General features: G+C 41.1%; 1 protein-coding gene across 4 annotated transcripts in view; it reads left to right on the forward strand.

Annotated features, from left to right (window-relative positions):
* The window catches only part of nav2a (neuron navigator 2a), a 273,752-nt gene that overhangs the window by 21,170 nt on the left and 236,475 nt on the right, over positions 1 to 16,107 (forward strand). The window lies entirely within an intron of this gene.

Here is a 16,107-nt window from a genome sequence, read left to right on the forward strand (position 1 = left end):
TCTGACGTCATTTTCCGTCATAAAAAAACGGCCGCCATTTTGAATTTTCCAAAAAACCTACTTTTGCGAACTCGTCCTAGACGGTTTGTCCGATTTTCACCAAAATCGCACCGGATCATCTCCAGGCAGTGCTGACAAAAAGTTATGGAATTCAAGATGATTCGAATAACCGTTTTCGATAAACGCGTAAACAAAATTTACGTAGCGCTTGCAAAAACAGACGTGAGGTTGTATCTCCGCAACGCTTACTCGTTTTCACACCAAACTTGGTACGTGTTATCACAAGCATGACCTGAGGCTACGTGCTGCGTTTCGGCGCAGCGCCACCTAGTGGTCCGGAGATATGAAAAATGGCTATTTTTGCTCGTAACTTCTGAACGGTTTCTCCAAAATTCAAAAACTTGGTCTCGTTAGATTCAGGGCGTCATGCCGAGTCGACCGATATCCAATTTTCCCAGATCGGCCATTTTGGCTGTCGGCCATTTTGAATTATGTGCTAAAATGCTGTATTTTTTGAACGCATGAACGAATTGTTACGAAACTCGTTATGGGTCATCAGTACGATGCCCTGAAGGAGTCTGAGAAGTTTCGAAACAGCGCCACCTAGTGGTGAATTGTTTTATTCAAACGCTTATAACTTTGGGTGTGGTACACTTATTTTCACGGGAGTCATATTTTTGAGGTCCTGAATCGTTGCCGAGTCCAACGATACCAAATATGTCGGGTTTCGTCTCACGGATGGCGTAGCGTAGCGATTTAGCGCGAAAAAAACACTTGGCGATATCTTCAAAACCGCTGTTCCGATCGAGACGAAACCACCGCCAGAAACACGGAATCATAGCTTGTTAACTATACGCTAATGCCCAAATGCGTAAATATTGATAGTAAGGGGTAGTAAAATTCAAACAAAGTCATGTGTCAGTCATTTTTTACGTGTTTTTTCATATAAATGTTTATAACTCGGAAGTAAATTGAGATATTTGCACCAAAATTGACACACATATGTATGGGGTCACTCTGAGGACACATAAAAAAAATTGTGGGACTGAGCCTCTTGGTGGCGCTATAATAGAACAAAACGTGAAATTCCCATTGACTTCAATACAGTTTTGTGAAATACAATGCTATACTAAACAAATGCTTTGGTCTAACATTACGAAACTCAGTGTGTGCCATAAGCAGCATGCCCTGAAGGTACTCAAAAGATTTTGAGACAGCACCACCTGTTGGTCAAAAGTTATAATTAATTTCTGAGAACGCTAATAACTTTTGAATAAATTTGCCTATTGCAATGAAACTGATCTTAATAGATTCCTTGGGTTATGCCGAAAACATAGATATCAGGTTTTGCATAATCAGCCAAACTTCCTGTCCGCCATCTTTATTTCTTTGAAAAGCCTTCTTTTTCGAACTCCTCCTAGACCGTTTGTCCGATTTTCACGAAAATTTAATCGCATCATCTCCAGACCGTGCCGACTAAAAGTTATGAATTGCACGATGATAGACAAAACCGTTTTCGTATACCACAGCATCAAAGTTTAGGCATGCTGCCAAAATTACTATTTAGGCTTTATCTCTGCAATGCCTTCACATTTTGACACCAAACTTTGCATGTGTCATTGTCACCTCCCTCTGACCACATCACATCTATTTCGTAACTGCGCCACCTATTGTTCGAAAGTGATAACCCATTAAATCATCTTATAAGTTAATGTTTATGTGATTTTTTTAGCCATTTGCCCAAAGTTCTCTCAAAATGCCCTTAATTGCTCCTTGCTGCAGTTGGTCTGCCACTCCTTGCCATTTTGGCATATGTTGCCGCTTCTTGCGCTTGGCCCCGGTAATGGCTGCTTGCAGCTATATTTATTATTATTATTCTTCTTCCGACTGGGCGTCTATGGCAGCCCATAGACCGGTTTGCGGGAAAGTTGTTTTGGTTTGACATTCTGATAGAGGACAGTCCCAACTTTAAATACACCAATTTTGGTGTCTCTAACTCATTCCCTCTAGCGCCACCAACTGTCCAAAGTTGCACTTTTATTATGCTAATAACTTTTGAACCGTAAGGCCTATCAACAAAATTCTTTTTTCTTCTTGTTCCTGAGCTCATGCCGATTCGATAGCACCCTATGACGTCATTTTCCGTCATAAAAAAATGGCCGCCATTTTGAATTTTCCAAAAAACCTACTTTTGCGAACTCGTCCTAGACGGTTTGTCCGATTTTCACCAAAATCGCACCGGATCATCTCCAGGCAGTGCTGACAAAAAGTTATGGAATTCAAGATGATTCGAAGAACCGTTTTCGATAAACGCGCAAACTAATTTTACGTAGCGCTTGCGAAAACAGACGTGAGGCTGTATCTCCGCAACGCTTCATCCTATTCAGACCAAACTTGGTACATGTCATCACAAGCATGATCTGAGGCTACATGCAGCGTTTCGGCGCAGCGCCACCTAGTGGTCCGGAGATATAAAAAATGGCTATTTTTGCTCATAACTTCTGAACGGTTTCTCCAAAAATCAAAAACTTGGTCTCGATAGATTCAGGGCGTCATGCCGAGTCGACCGATATCCAATTTTCCCAGATCGGCCATTTTGGCTGTCGGCCATTTTGAATTATGTGCTAAAATGCTGTATTTTTTGAACGCATGAACGAATTGTTACGAAACTCGGTATGGGTCATCAGTACGATGCCCTGAAGGAGCCTGAGAAGTTTCGAAACAGCGCCACCTATTGGTGAATTGTTTTATTCAAACGCTTATAACTTTGGGTGTGGTACACTTATTTTCACGGGAGTCATATTTTTGAGGTCCTGAATCGTTGCCGAGTCCAACGATACTAAACATGCTGGGTTTCGTGTTACGGTTGGTGTAGTGTAGCGATTTAGCGCGAAAAAAACACTTGGCGATATCTTCAAAACCACTGTTCCGATCGAGACGAAACCACCGCCAGAAACACGGAATCATAGCTTGTTAACTAAATGCAAATGCCCAAATGCGAAAATATTGATAGTAAGGGGTAGTAAAATTCAAACAAAGTCATGTGTCAGTCATTTTTTATGTGTTTTTTCATATAAATGTTTATAACTCGGAAGTGAATTGAGATATTTGCACCAAAATTGACACACATATGTATGGGGTCACTCTGAGGACACATAAAAAAAATTGTGGGACTGAGCCTCTTGGTGGCGCTATAATAGAACAAAACGTGAAATTCCCATTGACTTCAATAGAGTTTTGTGAAATAAAATGCTATACTAAACAAATGCATTGGTGTAATATTACAAAACTCAGTGTGTGCCATAAGCAGCATGCCCTGAAGGTACTCAAAAGATTTTGAGACAGCGCCACCTGTTGGTCAAAAGTTATAATTAATTTCTGAGAACGCTAATAACTTTTGAATAAATTTGCCTATTGCAATGAAACTGATCTTAATAGATTCCTTCGGTTATGCCGAAAACATAGATATCAGGTTTTCCATAATTAGACAAACGTCCTGTTCGCCATCTTTATTTCTTTGAAAAACCTTCTTTTTCGAACTCCTCCTAGACCGTTTGTTCGATTTTCACGAAAATTGAATAGTATCATCTCCAGACCGTGCCGACTAAAAGTTATGAATTGCACGATGATAGACAAAACCGTTTTTGTATACCACAGCATCAAAATTTAGGCATGCTGCCAAAATTACTATTTAGGCTTTATCTGTGCAATGCCTTCACATTTTGACACCAAACTTTGCATGTGTCATTGTCACCTCCCTCTGACCACATCACATCTATTTCGTAACTGCGCCACCTATTGTTCGAAAGTGATAACCCATTAAATCATCTTATAAGTTAATGTTTATGTGATTTTTTTAGCCATTTGCCCAAAGTTCTCTCAAAATGCCCTTAATTGCTCCTTGCTACAGTTGGTCTGCCACTCCTTGCCATTTTGGCATATGTTGCCGCTTCTTGCGCTTGGCCCCGGTAATGGCTGCTTGCAGCTATATTTATTATTATTCTTCTTCCGACTGGGCGTCTATGGCAGCCCATAGACCGGTTTGCGGGAAAGTTGTTTTGGTTTGACATTCTGATAGAGGACAGTCCCAACTTTAAATACACCAATTTTGGTGTCTCTAACTCATTCCCTCTAGCGCCACCAACTGTCCAAAGTTTCACTTTTATTATGCTAATAACTTTTGAACCGAAAGGCCTATCAACAAAATTCTTTTTTCCTCTTGTTCCTGAGCTCATGCCGATTCGATCGCACCCTATGACGTCATTTTCCGTCATAAAAAAACGTCCGCCATTTTGAATTTTCCAAAAAACCTACTTTTGCGAACTCGTCCTAGACGGTTTGTCCGATTTTCACCAAAATCGCACCGGATCATCTCCAGGCAGTGCTGACAAAAAGTTATGGAATTCAAGATGATTCGAATAACCGTTTTCGAAAAACGCGCAAACTAATTTTACGTAGCGCTTGCAAAAACAGACGTGAGGCTGTATCTCCGCAACGCTTCATCCTATTCAGACCAAACTTGGTACATGTCATCACAAGCATGACCTGAGGCTACATGCAGCGTTTCGGCGCAGCGCCACCTAGTGGTCCGGAGATATGAAAAATGGCTATTTTTAGTCGTGACTTCTGAACGGTTTCTCCAAAAATCAAAAACTTGGTCTCGTTAGATTCAGGGCGTCATGCCGAGTCGACCGATATCCAATTTTCCCAGATCGGCCATTTTGGCTGTCGGCCATTTTGAATTATGTGCTAAAATGCTGTATTTTTTGAACGCATGAACGAATTGTTACGAAACTCGGTATGGGTCATCAGTACGATGCCCTGAAGGAGCCTGAGAAGTTTCGAAACAGCGCCACCTAGTGGTGAATTGTTTTATTCAAACGCTTATAACTTTGGGTGTGGTACACTTATTTTCACGGGAGTCATATTTTTGAGGTCCTGAATCGTTGCCGAGTCCAACGATACCAAATATGTCGGGTTTCGTCTCACGGATGGCGTAGCGTAGCGATTTAGCGCGAAAAAAACACTTGGCGATATCTTCAAAACCGCTGTTCCGATCGAGACGAAACCACCGCCAGAAACACGGAATCATAGCTTGTTAACTATGTGCAAATGCCCAAATGCGTAAATATTGATAGTAAGGGGTAGTAAAATTCAAACAAAGTCATGTGTCAGTCATTTTTTACGTGTTTTTTCATATAAATGTTTATAACTCGGAAGTAAATTGAGATATTTGCACCAAAATTGACACACATATGTATGGGGTCACTCTGAGGACACATAAAAAAAATTGTGGGACTGAGCCTCTTGGTGGCGCTATAATAGAACAAAACGTGAAATTCCCATTGACTTCAATACAGTTTTGTGAAATACAATGCTATACTAAACAAATGCTTTGGTCTAACATTTTGAAACTCAGTGTGTGCCATAAGCAGCATGCCCTGAAGGTACTCAAAAGATTTTGAGACAGCGCCACCTGTTGGTCAAAAGTTATAATTAATTTCTGAGAACGCTAATAACTTTTGAATAAATTTGCCTATTGCAATGAAACTGATCTTAATAGATTCCTTGGGTTATGCCGAAAACATAGATATCAGGTTTTGCATAATCAGCCAAACTTCCTGTCCGCCATCTTTATTTCTTTGAAAAGCCTTCTTTTTCGAACTCCTCCTAGACCGTTTGTCCGATTTTCACGAAAATTTAATCGCATCATCTCGAGACCGTGCCGACTAAAAGTTATGAATTGCACGATGATAGACAAAACCGTTTTCGTATACCACAGCATCAAAGTTTAGGCATGCTGCCAAAATTACTATTTAGGCTTTATCTCTGCAATGCCTTCACATTTTGACACCAAACTTTGCATGTGTCATTGTCACCTCCCTCTGACCACATCACATCTATTTCGTAACTGCGCCACCTATTGTTCGAAAGTGATAACCCATTAAATCATCTTATAAGTTAATGTTTATGTGATTTTTTAGCCATTTGCCCAAAGTTCTCTCAAAATGCCCTTAATTGCTCCTTGCTGCAGTTGGTCTGCCACTCCTTGCCATTTTGGCATATGTTGCCGCTTCTTGCGCTTGGCCCCGGTAATGGCTGCTTGCAGCTATATTTATTATTATTCTTCTTCCGACTGGGCGTCTATGGCAGCCCATAGACCGGTTTGCGGGAAAGTTGTTTTGGTTTGACATTCTGATAGGGGACAGTCCCAACTTTAAATACACCAATTTTGGTGTCTCTAACTCATTCCCTCTAGCGCCACCAACTGTCCAAAGTTTCACTTTTATTATGCTAATAACTTTTGAACCGTAAGGCCTATCAACAAAATTCTTTTTTCCTCTTGTTCCTGAGCTCATGCCGATTCGATCGCACCCTATGACGTCATTTTCCGTCATAAAAAAACGGCCGCCATTTTGAATTTTCCAAAAAACCTACTTTTGCGAACTCGTCCTAGACGGTTTGTCCGATTTTCACCAAAATCGCACCGGATCATCTCCAGGCAGTGCTGACAAAAAGTTATGGAATTCAAGATGATTCGAAGAACCGTTTTCGATAAACGCGCAAACTAATTTTACGTAGCGCTTGCAAAAACAGACGTGAGGCTGTATCTCCGCAACGCTTCATCCTATTCAGACCAAACTTGGTACGTGTCATCACAAGCATGACCTGAGGCTACGTGCAGCGTTTCGGCGCAGCGCCACCTAGTGGTCCGGAGATATGAAAAATGGCTATTTTTGCTCGTAACTTCTGAACGGTTTGTCCAAAAATCATAAACTTCATCTCGTTAGATTCAGGGCGTCATGCCGAGTCGACTGATATGCAATTTTCCCAGATCGGCCATTTTGGCTGTCGGCCATTTTGAATTATGTGCTAAAATGCTGTATTTTTTGAACGCATGAACGAATTGTTACGAAACTCGGTATGGGTCATCAGTACGATGCCCTGAAGGAGCCTGAGAAGTTTCGAAACAGCGCCACCTAGTGGTGAATTTCTTTTTTCAAACGCTTATAACTTTGGGTGTGGTACACTTATTTTCACGGGAGTCATCTTTTTGAGTTCCTGAATCGTTGCCGAGTCCAACGATACTAAACATGCTGGGTTTCGTCTCACGGTTGGTGTAGCGTAGCGATTTAGCGCGGAAAAAACACTTGGCGATATCTTTAAAACCGCTGTTCCGATCGAGACGAAACCACCGCCAGAAACACGGAATCATAGCTTGTTAACTATACGGTAATGCCCAAATGCGAAAATATTGATAGTAAGGGGTAGTAAAATTCAAACAAAGTCATGTGTCAGTCATTTTTTACGTGTTTTTTCATATAAATGTTTATAACTCGGAAGTGAATTGAGATATTTGCACCAAAATTGACACACATATGTATGGGGTCACTCTGAGGACACATAAAAAAAATTGTGGGACTGAGCCTCTTGGTGGCGCTATAATAGAACAAAACGTGAAATTCCCATTGACTTCAATAGAGTTTTGTGAAATAAAATGCTATACTAAACTAATGCATTGGTGTAATATTACAAAACTCAGTGTGTGCCATAAGCAGCATGCCCTGAAGGTACTCAAAAGATTTTGAGACAGCGCCACCTGTTGGTCAAAAGTTATAATTAATTTCTGAGAACGCTAATAACTTTTGAATAAATTTGCCTATTGCAATGAAACTGATCTTAATAGATTCCTTCGGTTATGCTGAAAACATAGATATCAGGTTTTCCATAATCAGACAAACGTCCTGTTCGCCATCTTTATTTCTTTGAAAAACCTTCTTTTTCGAACTCCTCCTAGACCGTTTGTCCGATTTTCACGAAAATTGAATCGTATCATCTCCAGACCGTGCCGACTAAAAGTTATGAATTGCACGATGATAGACAAAACCGTTTTTGTATACCACAGCATCAAAATTTAGGCATGCTGCCAAAATTACTATTTAGGCTTTATCTCTGCAATGCCTTCACATTTTGACACCAAACTTTGCATGTGTCATTGTCACCTCACTCTGACCACATCACATCTATTTCGTAACTGCGCCACCCGTTGTTCGAAAGTGATAACCCATTAAATCATCTTATAAGTTAATGTTTGTGATTTTCTTAGCCATTTGCCCAAAGTTCTCTCAAAATGCCCTTAATTGCTCCTTGCTGCAGTTGGTCTGCCACTCCTTGCCATTTTGGCATATGTTGCCGCTTCTTGCGCTTGGCCCCGGTAATGGCTGCTTGCAGCTATATTTAGGGGCCAAGCACCGAAGGTGCGGAGGCACCTATTGTATCTGTGCCGGTTCCTATTATTAGGGGCCAAGCACCGAAGGTGCGGAGGCACCTATTGTATCTGTGCCGGTTCTTATTATTAGGGGCCAAGCACCGAAGGTGCGGAGGCACCTATTGTATCTGTGCCGGTTCTTATTATTATTAGGGGCCAAGCACCGAAGGTGCGGAGGCACCTATTGTATCTGTGCCGGTTCCTATTATTATTATTATTCTTCTTCCGACTGGGCGTCTATGGCAGCCCATAGACCGGTTTGCGGGAAAGTTGTTTTGGTTTGACATTCTGATAGAGGACAGTCCCAACTTTAAATACACCAATTTTGGTGTCTCTAACTCATTCCCTCTAGCGCCACCAACTGTCCAAAGTTTCACTTTTATTATGCTAATAACTTTTGAACCGTAAGGCCTATCAACAAAATTCTTTTTTCCTCTTATTCCTGAGCTCATGCCGATTCGATCGCACCCTATGACGTCATTTTCCGTCATAAAAACATGGCCGCCATTTTGAATTTTCTGAAAAACGTACTTTTGCGAACTCGTCCTAGACCGTTTGTCCGATTTTCACCAAAATCGCACCGGATCATCTCCAGGCAGTGCTGACAAAAAGTTATGGAATTCAAGATGATTTGCTTAACGGTTTTTGATAAACGCACAAACACATTTTACGTAACGCTTGCAAAAACAGACGTAAGGCTGTATCTCCGCAACGCTTCATCCTATTCAGACCAAACTTGGTACATGTAATCACAATCATGACCTGAGGCTACATGCAGCGTTTCGGCGCAGCGCCACCTAGTGGTCCGGAGATATGAAAAATGGTTATTTTTGCTCGTAACTTCTGAACGGTTTGTCCAAAAATCATAAACTTCATCTCGTTAGATTCAGGGCATCATGCCGAGACGAGTGATATCCAATTTTCCCAGATCGGCCATTTTGGCTGTCGGCCATTTTGAATTATGTGCTAAAATGCTGTATTTTTTGAACGCATGAACGAATTGTTACGAAACTCGGTATGGGTCATCAGTACAATGCCCTGAAGGAGCCTGAGAAGTTTCGAAACAGCGCCACCTAGTGGTGAATTTTTTTCTTCAAACGCTTATAACTTTGGGTGTGGTACACTTATTTTCACGGGAGTCATGTTTTTGAGTTCCTGAATCGTTGCCGAGTCCAACGATACTAAACATGCTGGGTTTCGTCTTACGGTTGGTGTAGCGTAGCGATTTAGCGCGAAAAAAACACTTGGCGATATCTTCAAAACCGCTGTTCCGATCGAGACGAAACCACCGTCAGAAACACGGAATCATAGCTTGTTAACCATACTCTAATGCCCAAATGCGAAAATATTGATAGTAAGGGGTAGTAAAATTCAAACAAAGTCATGTGTCAGTCATTTTTTACGTGTTTTTTCATATAAATTTTTATAACTCGGAAGTAAATTGAGATATTTGCACCAAAATTGACACACATATGTATGGGGTCACTCTGAGGACACATACAAAAAATTGTGGGACTGAGCCTCTTGGTGGCGCTATAATAGAACAAAACGTGAAATTCCCATTGACTTCAATACAGTTTTGTGAAATACAATGCTATACTAAATAAATGCTTTGGTCTAACATTACGAAACTCAGTGTGTGCCATAAGCAGCATGCCCTGAAGGTACTCAAAAGATTTTGAGACAGCGCCACCTGTTGGTCAAAAGTTATAATTCATTTCTGAGAACGCTAATAACTTTTGAATAAATTTGCCTATTGCAATGAAACTGATCTTAATAGATTCCTTGGGTTATGCTGAAAACATAGATATCAGGTTTTGCATAATCAGCAAAACTTCCTGTCCGCCATCTTTATTTCTTTGAAAAACATTCTTTTTCGAACTCCTCCTAGACCGTTTGTCCGATTTTCACGAAAATTGAATGGTATCATCTCCAGACCGTGCCGACTAAAAGTTATGAATTGCACGATGATAGACGAAACCGTTTTCGTATAACACAACATCAAAGTTTAGGCATGCTGCCAAAATTACTATTTAGGCTTTATCTCTGCAATGCCTTCACATTTTGACACCAAACTGTGCATGTGTCATTGTCACCTCACTCTGACCACATCACATCTATTTCGTAACTGCGCCACCTATTGTTCGAAAGTGATAACCCATTAAATCATCTTATAAGTTAATGTTTATGTGATTTTCTTAGCCATTTGCCCAAAGGTCTCTCAAAATGCCCTTAATTGCTCCTTGCTGCAGTTGGTCTGCCACTCCTTGCCATTTTGGCATATGTTGCCGCTTATTGCGCTTGGCCCCGGTAATGGCTGCTTGCAGCTATATTTATTATTATTATTATTCTTCTTCCGACTGGGCGTCTATGGCAGCCCATAGACCGGTTTGCGGGAAAGTTGTTTTGGTTTGACATTCTGATAGAGGACAGTCCCAACTTTAAATACACCAATTTTGGTGTCTCTAACTCATTCCCTCTAGCGCCACCAACTGTCCAAAGTTTCACTTTTATTATGCTAATAACTTTTGAACCGTAAGGCCTATCAACAAAATTATTTTTTCCTCTTGTTCCTGAGCTCATGCCGATTCGATCGCACCCTATGACGTCATTTTCCGTCATAAAAAAACGGCCGCCATTTTGAATTTTCCAAAAAAACTACTTTTGCGAACTCGTCCTAGACGGTTTGTCCGATTTTCACCAAAATCGCACCGGATCATCTCCAGGCAGTGCTGACAAAAAGTTATGGAATTCAAGATGATTCGAATAACCGTTTTCGATAAACGCGTAAACAAAATTTACGTAGCGCTTGCGAAAACAGACGTGAGGTTGTATCTCCGCAACGCTTACTCGTTTTCACACCAAACTTGGTACGTGTTATCACAAGCATGACTTGAGGCTACGTGCTGCGTTTCGGCGCAGCGCCACCTAGTGGTCCGGAGATATGAAAAATGGCTATTTTTGCTCGTAACTTCTGAACGGTTTGTCCAAAAATCATAAATTTGGTCTCGTTAGATTCAGGGCGTCATGCCAAGTCCACCGATATCCAATTTTCCCAGAACGGCCATTTTGGCGGTCGGCCATTTTGAATTATGTGCTAAAATGCTGTAATTTTTGAACGCATGAACGAATTGTTACGAAACTCGGTATGGGTCATCAGTACAATGCCCTGAAGGAGCCTGAGAAGTTTCGAAACAGCGCCACCTAGTGGTGAATTTTTTTTTTCAAACGCTTATAACTTTGGGTGTCGTACACTTATTTTCACGGGAGTCATCTTTTTGAGTTCCTGAATCGTTGCCGAGTCCAACGATACTAAACATGCTGGGTTTCGTGTTACGGTTGGTGTAGCGTAGCGATTTAGCGCGAAAAAAACACTTGGCGATATCTTCAAAACCGCTGTTCCGATCGAGACGAAACCACCGCCAAAAACACGGAATCATAGCTCGTTAACTATACGCTAATGCCCAAATGCGAAAATATTGATAGTAAGGGGTAGTAAAATTCAAACAAAGTCATGTGTCAGTCATTTTTTACGTGTTTTTTCATATAAATGTTTATAACTCGGAAGTGAATTGAGATATTTGCACCAAAATTGACACACATATGTATGGGGTCACTCTGAGGACACATAAAAAAAATTGTGGGACTGAGCCTCTTGGTGGTGCTATAATAGAACAAAACGTGAAATTCCCATTGACTTCAATAGAGTTTTGTGAATTAAAATGCTATCCTAAACAAATGCATTGGTGTAATATTACAAAACTCAGTGTGTGCCATAAGCAGCATGCCCTGAAGGTACTCAAAAGATTTTGAGACAGCGCCACCTGTTGGTCAAAAGTTATAATTAATTTCTGAGAACGCTAATAACTTTTGATTAAATTTGCCTATTGCAATGAAACTGATCTTAATAGATTCCTTCTGTTATGCCGAAAACATAGATATCAGGTTTTCCATAATCAGACAAACTTCCTGTTCGCCATCTTTATTTCTTTGAAAAACCTTCTTTTTCGAACTCCTCCTAGACCGTTTGTCCGATTTTCACGAAAATTGAATCGTATCATCTCCAGACCGTGCCGACTAAAAGTTATGAATTGCACGATGATAGACAAAACTGTTTTCGTATACCACAGCATCAAAATGTAGGCATGCTGCCAAAATTACTATTTAGGCTTTATCTCTGCAATGCCTTCACATTTTGACACCAAACTTTGCATGTGTCATTGTCACCTCACTCTGACCACATCACATCTATTTCGTAACTGCGCCACCTATTGTTAGAAAGTGATAACCCATTAAATCATCTTATAAGTTAATGTTTATGTGATTTTCTTAGTCATTTGCCCAAAGTTCTCTCAAAACGCCCTTAATTGCTCCTTGCTGCAGTTGGTCTGCCACTCCTTGCCATTTTGGCATATGTTGCCGCTTCTTGCGCTTGGCCCCGGTAATGGCTGCTTGCAGCTATATTTATTAGGGGCCAAGCACCGAAGGTGCGGAGGCACCTATTGTATCTGTGCCGGTTCTTATTATTAGGGGCCAAGCACCGAAGGTGCGGAGGCACCTATTGTATCTGTGCCGGTTCTTATTATTATTATTATTAGGGGCCAAGCACCGAAGGTGCGGAGGCACCTATTGTATCTGTTCCGTTTCTTTTTATTATTATTCTTCTTCCGTTTCCGACTTGGCGTCTATGGCAGCCCATAGACCGGTTTGCGGGAAAGTTGTTTTGGTTTGACATTCTGATAGAGGACAGTCCCAACTTTAAATACACCAATTTTGGTGTCTCTAACGCATTCCCTCTAGCGCCACCAACTGTCCAAAGTTTCACTTTTATTATGCTAATAACTTTTGAACCGTAAGGCCTATCAACAAAATTCTTTTTTCCTCTTGTTCCTGAGCTCATGCCGATTCGATCGCACCCTATGACGTCATTTTCCGTCATAAAAAAACGGCCGCCATTTTGAATTTTCTAAAAAACCTACTTTTGCGAACTCGTCCTAGACGGTTTGTCCGATTTTCACCAAAATCGCACCGGATCATCTCCAGCCAGTGCTGACAAAAAGTTATGGAATTCAAGATGATTCGAATAACCGTTTTCGATAAACGCGCAAACAAATTTTACGTAGCGCTTGCGAAAACAGACGTGAGGCGGTATCTCCGCAACGCTTACTCGTTTTCAGACCAAACTTGGTACGTGTCATCACAAGCATGACTTGAGGCTACGTGCTGCGTTTCGGCGCAGCGCCACCTAGTGGTCCGGAGATATGAAAGATGGCTATTTTTGCTCGTAACTTCTGAACGGTTTGTCCAAAAATCAAAAACTTGGTCTCGTTAGATTCAGGGCGTCATGCCAAGTCGACTGATATCCAATTTTCCCAGATCGGCCATTTTGGCTGTCGGCCATTTTGAATTATGTGCTAAAATGCTGTATTTTTTGAACGCATGAACGAATTGTTACGAAACTCGGTATGGGTCATCAGTACGATGCCCTGAAGAAGCCTGAGAAGTTTCGAAACAGCGCCACCTAGTGGTGAATTGTTTTTTTCAAGCGCTTATAACTTTGGGTGTGGTACACTTATTTTCACGGGAGTCATCTTTTTGAGTTCCTGAATCGTTGCCGAGTCCAACGATACTAAACATGCTGGGTTTCGTGTTACGGTTGGTGTAGCGTAGCGATTTAGCGCGAAAAAAACACTTGGCGATATCTTCAAAACCGCTGTTCCGATCGAGACGAAACCACCGCCAGAAACACGGAATCATAGCTTGTTAACTATATGCAAATGCCCAAATGCGAAAATATTGATAGTAAGGGGTAGTAAAATTCAAACAAAGTCATGTGTCAGTCATTTTTTACGTGTTTTTTCATATAAATGTTTATAACTCGGAAGTGAATTGAGATATTTGCACCAAAATTGACACACATATGTATGGGGTCACTCTGAGGACACATAAAAAAAATTGTGGGACTGAGCCTCTTGGTGGCGCTATAATAGAACAAAACGTGAAATTCCCATTGACTTCAATAGAGTTTTGTGAAATAAAATGCTATACTAAACAAATGCATTGGTGTAATATTACAAAACTCAGTGTGTGCCATAAGCAGCATGCCCTGAAGGTACTCAAAAGATTTTGAGACAGCGCCACCTGTTGGTCAAAAGTTATAATTAATTTCTGAGAACGCTAATAACTTTTGAATAAATTTGCCTATTGCAATGAAACTGATCTTAATAGATTCGTTGGGTTATGCTGAAAACATAGATATCAGGTTTTGCATAATCAGACAAACTTCCTGTTCGCCATCTTTATTTCTTTGAAAAACCTTCTTTTTCGAACTCCTCCTAGACCGTTTGTCCGATTTTCACGAAAATTGAATCGTATCATCTCCAGACCGTGCCGACTAAAAGTTATGGATTGCGTGACGATAGACAAAACCGTTTTCGTATACCACAGCATCAAAGTTTAGGCATGCTGCCAAAATTACTATTTAGGCTTTATCTCTGCAATGCCTTCACATTTTGACACCAAACTTTGCATGTGTCATTGTCACCTCACTCTGACCACATCACATCTATTTCGTAACTGCGCCACCTATTGTTCGAAAGTGATAACCCATTAAATCATCTTATAAGTTAATGTTTATGTGATTTTCTTAGCCATTTGCCCAAAGTTCTCTCAAAATGCCCTTAATTGCTCCTTGCTGCAGTTGGTCTGCAACTCCTTGCCATTTTGGCATATGTTGCCGCTTCTTGCGCTTGGCCCCGGTAATGGCTGCTTGCAGCTATATTTATTATTAGGGGCCAAGCACCGAAGGTGCGGAGGCACCTATTGTATCTGTTCCGTTTCCTATTATTATTATTATTCTTCTTCCGTTTCTGACTTGGCGTCTATGGCAGCCCATAGACCGGTTTGCGGGAAAGTTGTTTTGGTTTGACATTCTGATAGAGGACAGTCCCAACTTTAAATACACCAATTTTGGTGTCTCTAATGCATTCCCTCTAGCGCCACCAACTGTCCAAAGTTTCACTTTTATTATGCTAATAACTTTTGAACCGTAAGGCCTATCAACAAAATTCTTTTTTCCTCTTGTTCCTGAGCTCATGCCGATTCGATCGCACACAATGACGTCATTTTCCGTCATAAAAATTCGGCCGCCATTTTGAATTTTCCAAAAAACCTACTTTTGCGAACTCGTCCTAGACGCTTTGTCCGATTTTCACCAAAATCGCACCGGATCATCTCCAGGCAGTGTTGACAAAAAGTTATGGAATTCATGATGATTCGAATAACCGTTTTCGATAAGCGCGCAAACTAATTTTACGTAGCGCTTGCGAAAACAGACGTGAGGCTGTATCTCCGCAACGCTTACTCGTTTTCAGACCAAACTTTGTACGTGTCATCACAAGCATGACCTGAGGCTACGTGCTGCGTTTCGGCGCAGCGCCACCTAGTGGTCCGGAGATATGAAAAATGGCTATTTTTGCTCGTAACTTCTGAACGGTTTGTCCAAAAATCATAAACGTCATCTCGTTAGATTCAGGGCATCATGCCGAGTCGACTGATATCCAATTTTCCCAGATCGGCCATTTTGGCTGTCGGCCATTTTGAATTATGTGCTAAAATGCTGTACTTTTTGAACGCATGAACGAATTGTTACGAAACTCGTTATGGGTCATCAGTACGATGCCCTGAAGGAGCCTGAGAAGTTTCGAAACAGCGCCACCTAGTGGTGAATTGTTTTATTCAAACGCTTATAACTTTGGGTGTGGTACACTTATTTTCACGGGAGTCATATTTTTGAGGTCCTGAATCGTTGCCGAGTCCAACGATACCAAATATGTCGG

Source organism: Pimephales promelas, chromosome 1 (assembly GCF_988280905.1).
Source record: "Pimephales promelas chromosome 1, fPimPro1.hap1.1, whole genome shotgun sequence".
NCBI lineage: Eukaryota > Metazoa > Chordata > Actinopteri > Cypriniformes > Leuciscidae > Pimephales > Pimephales promelas.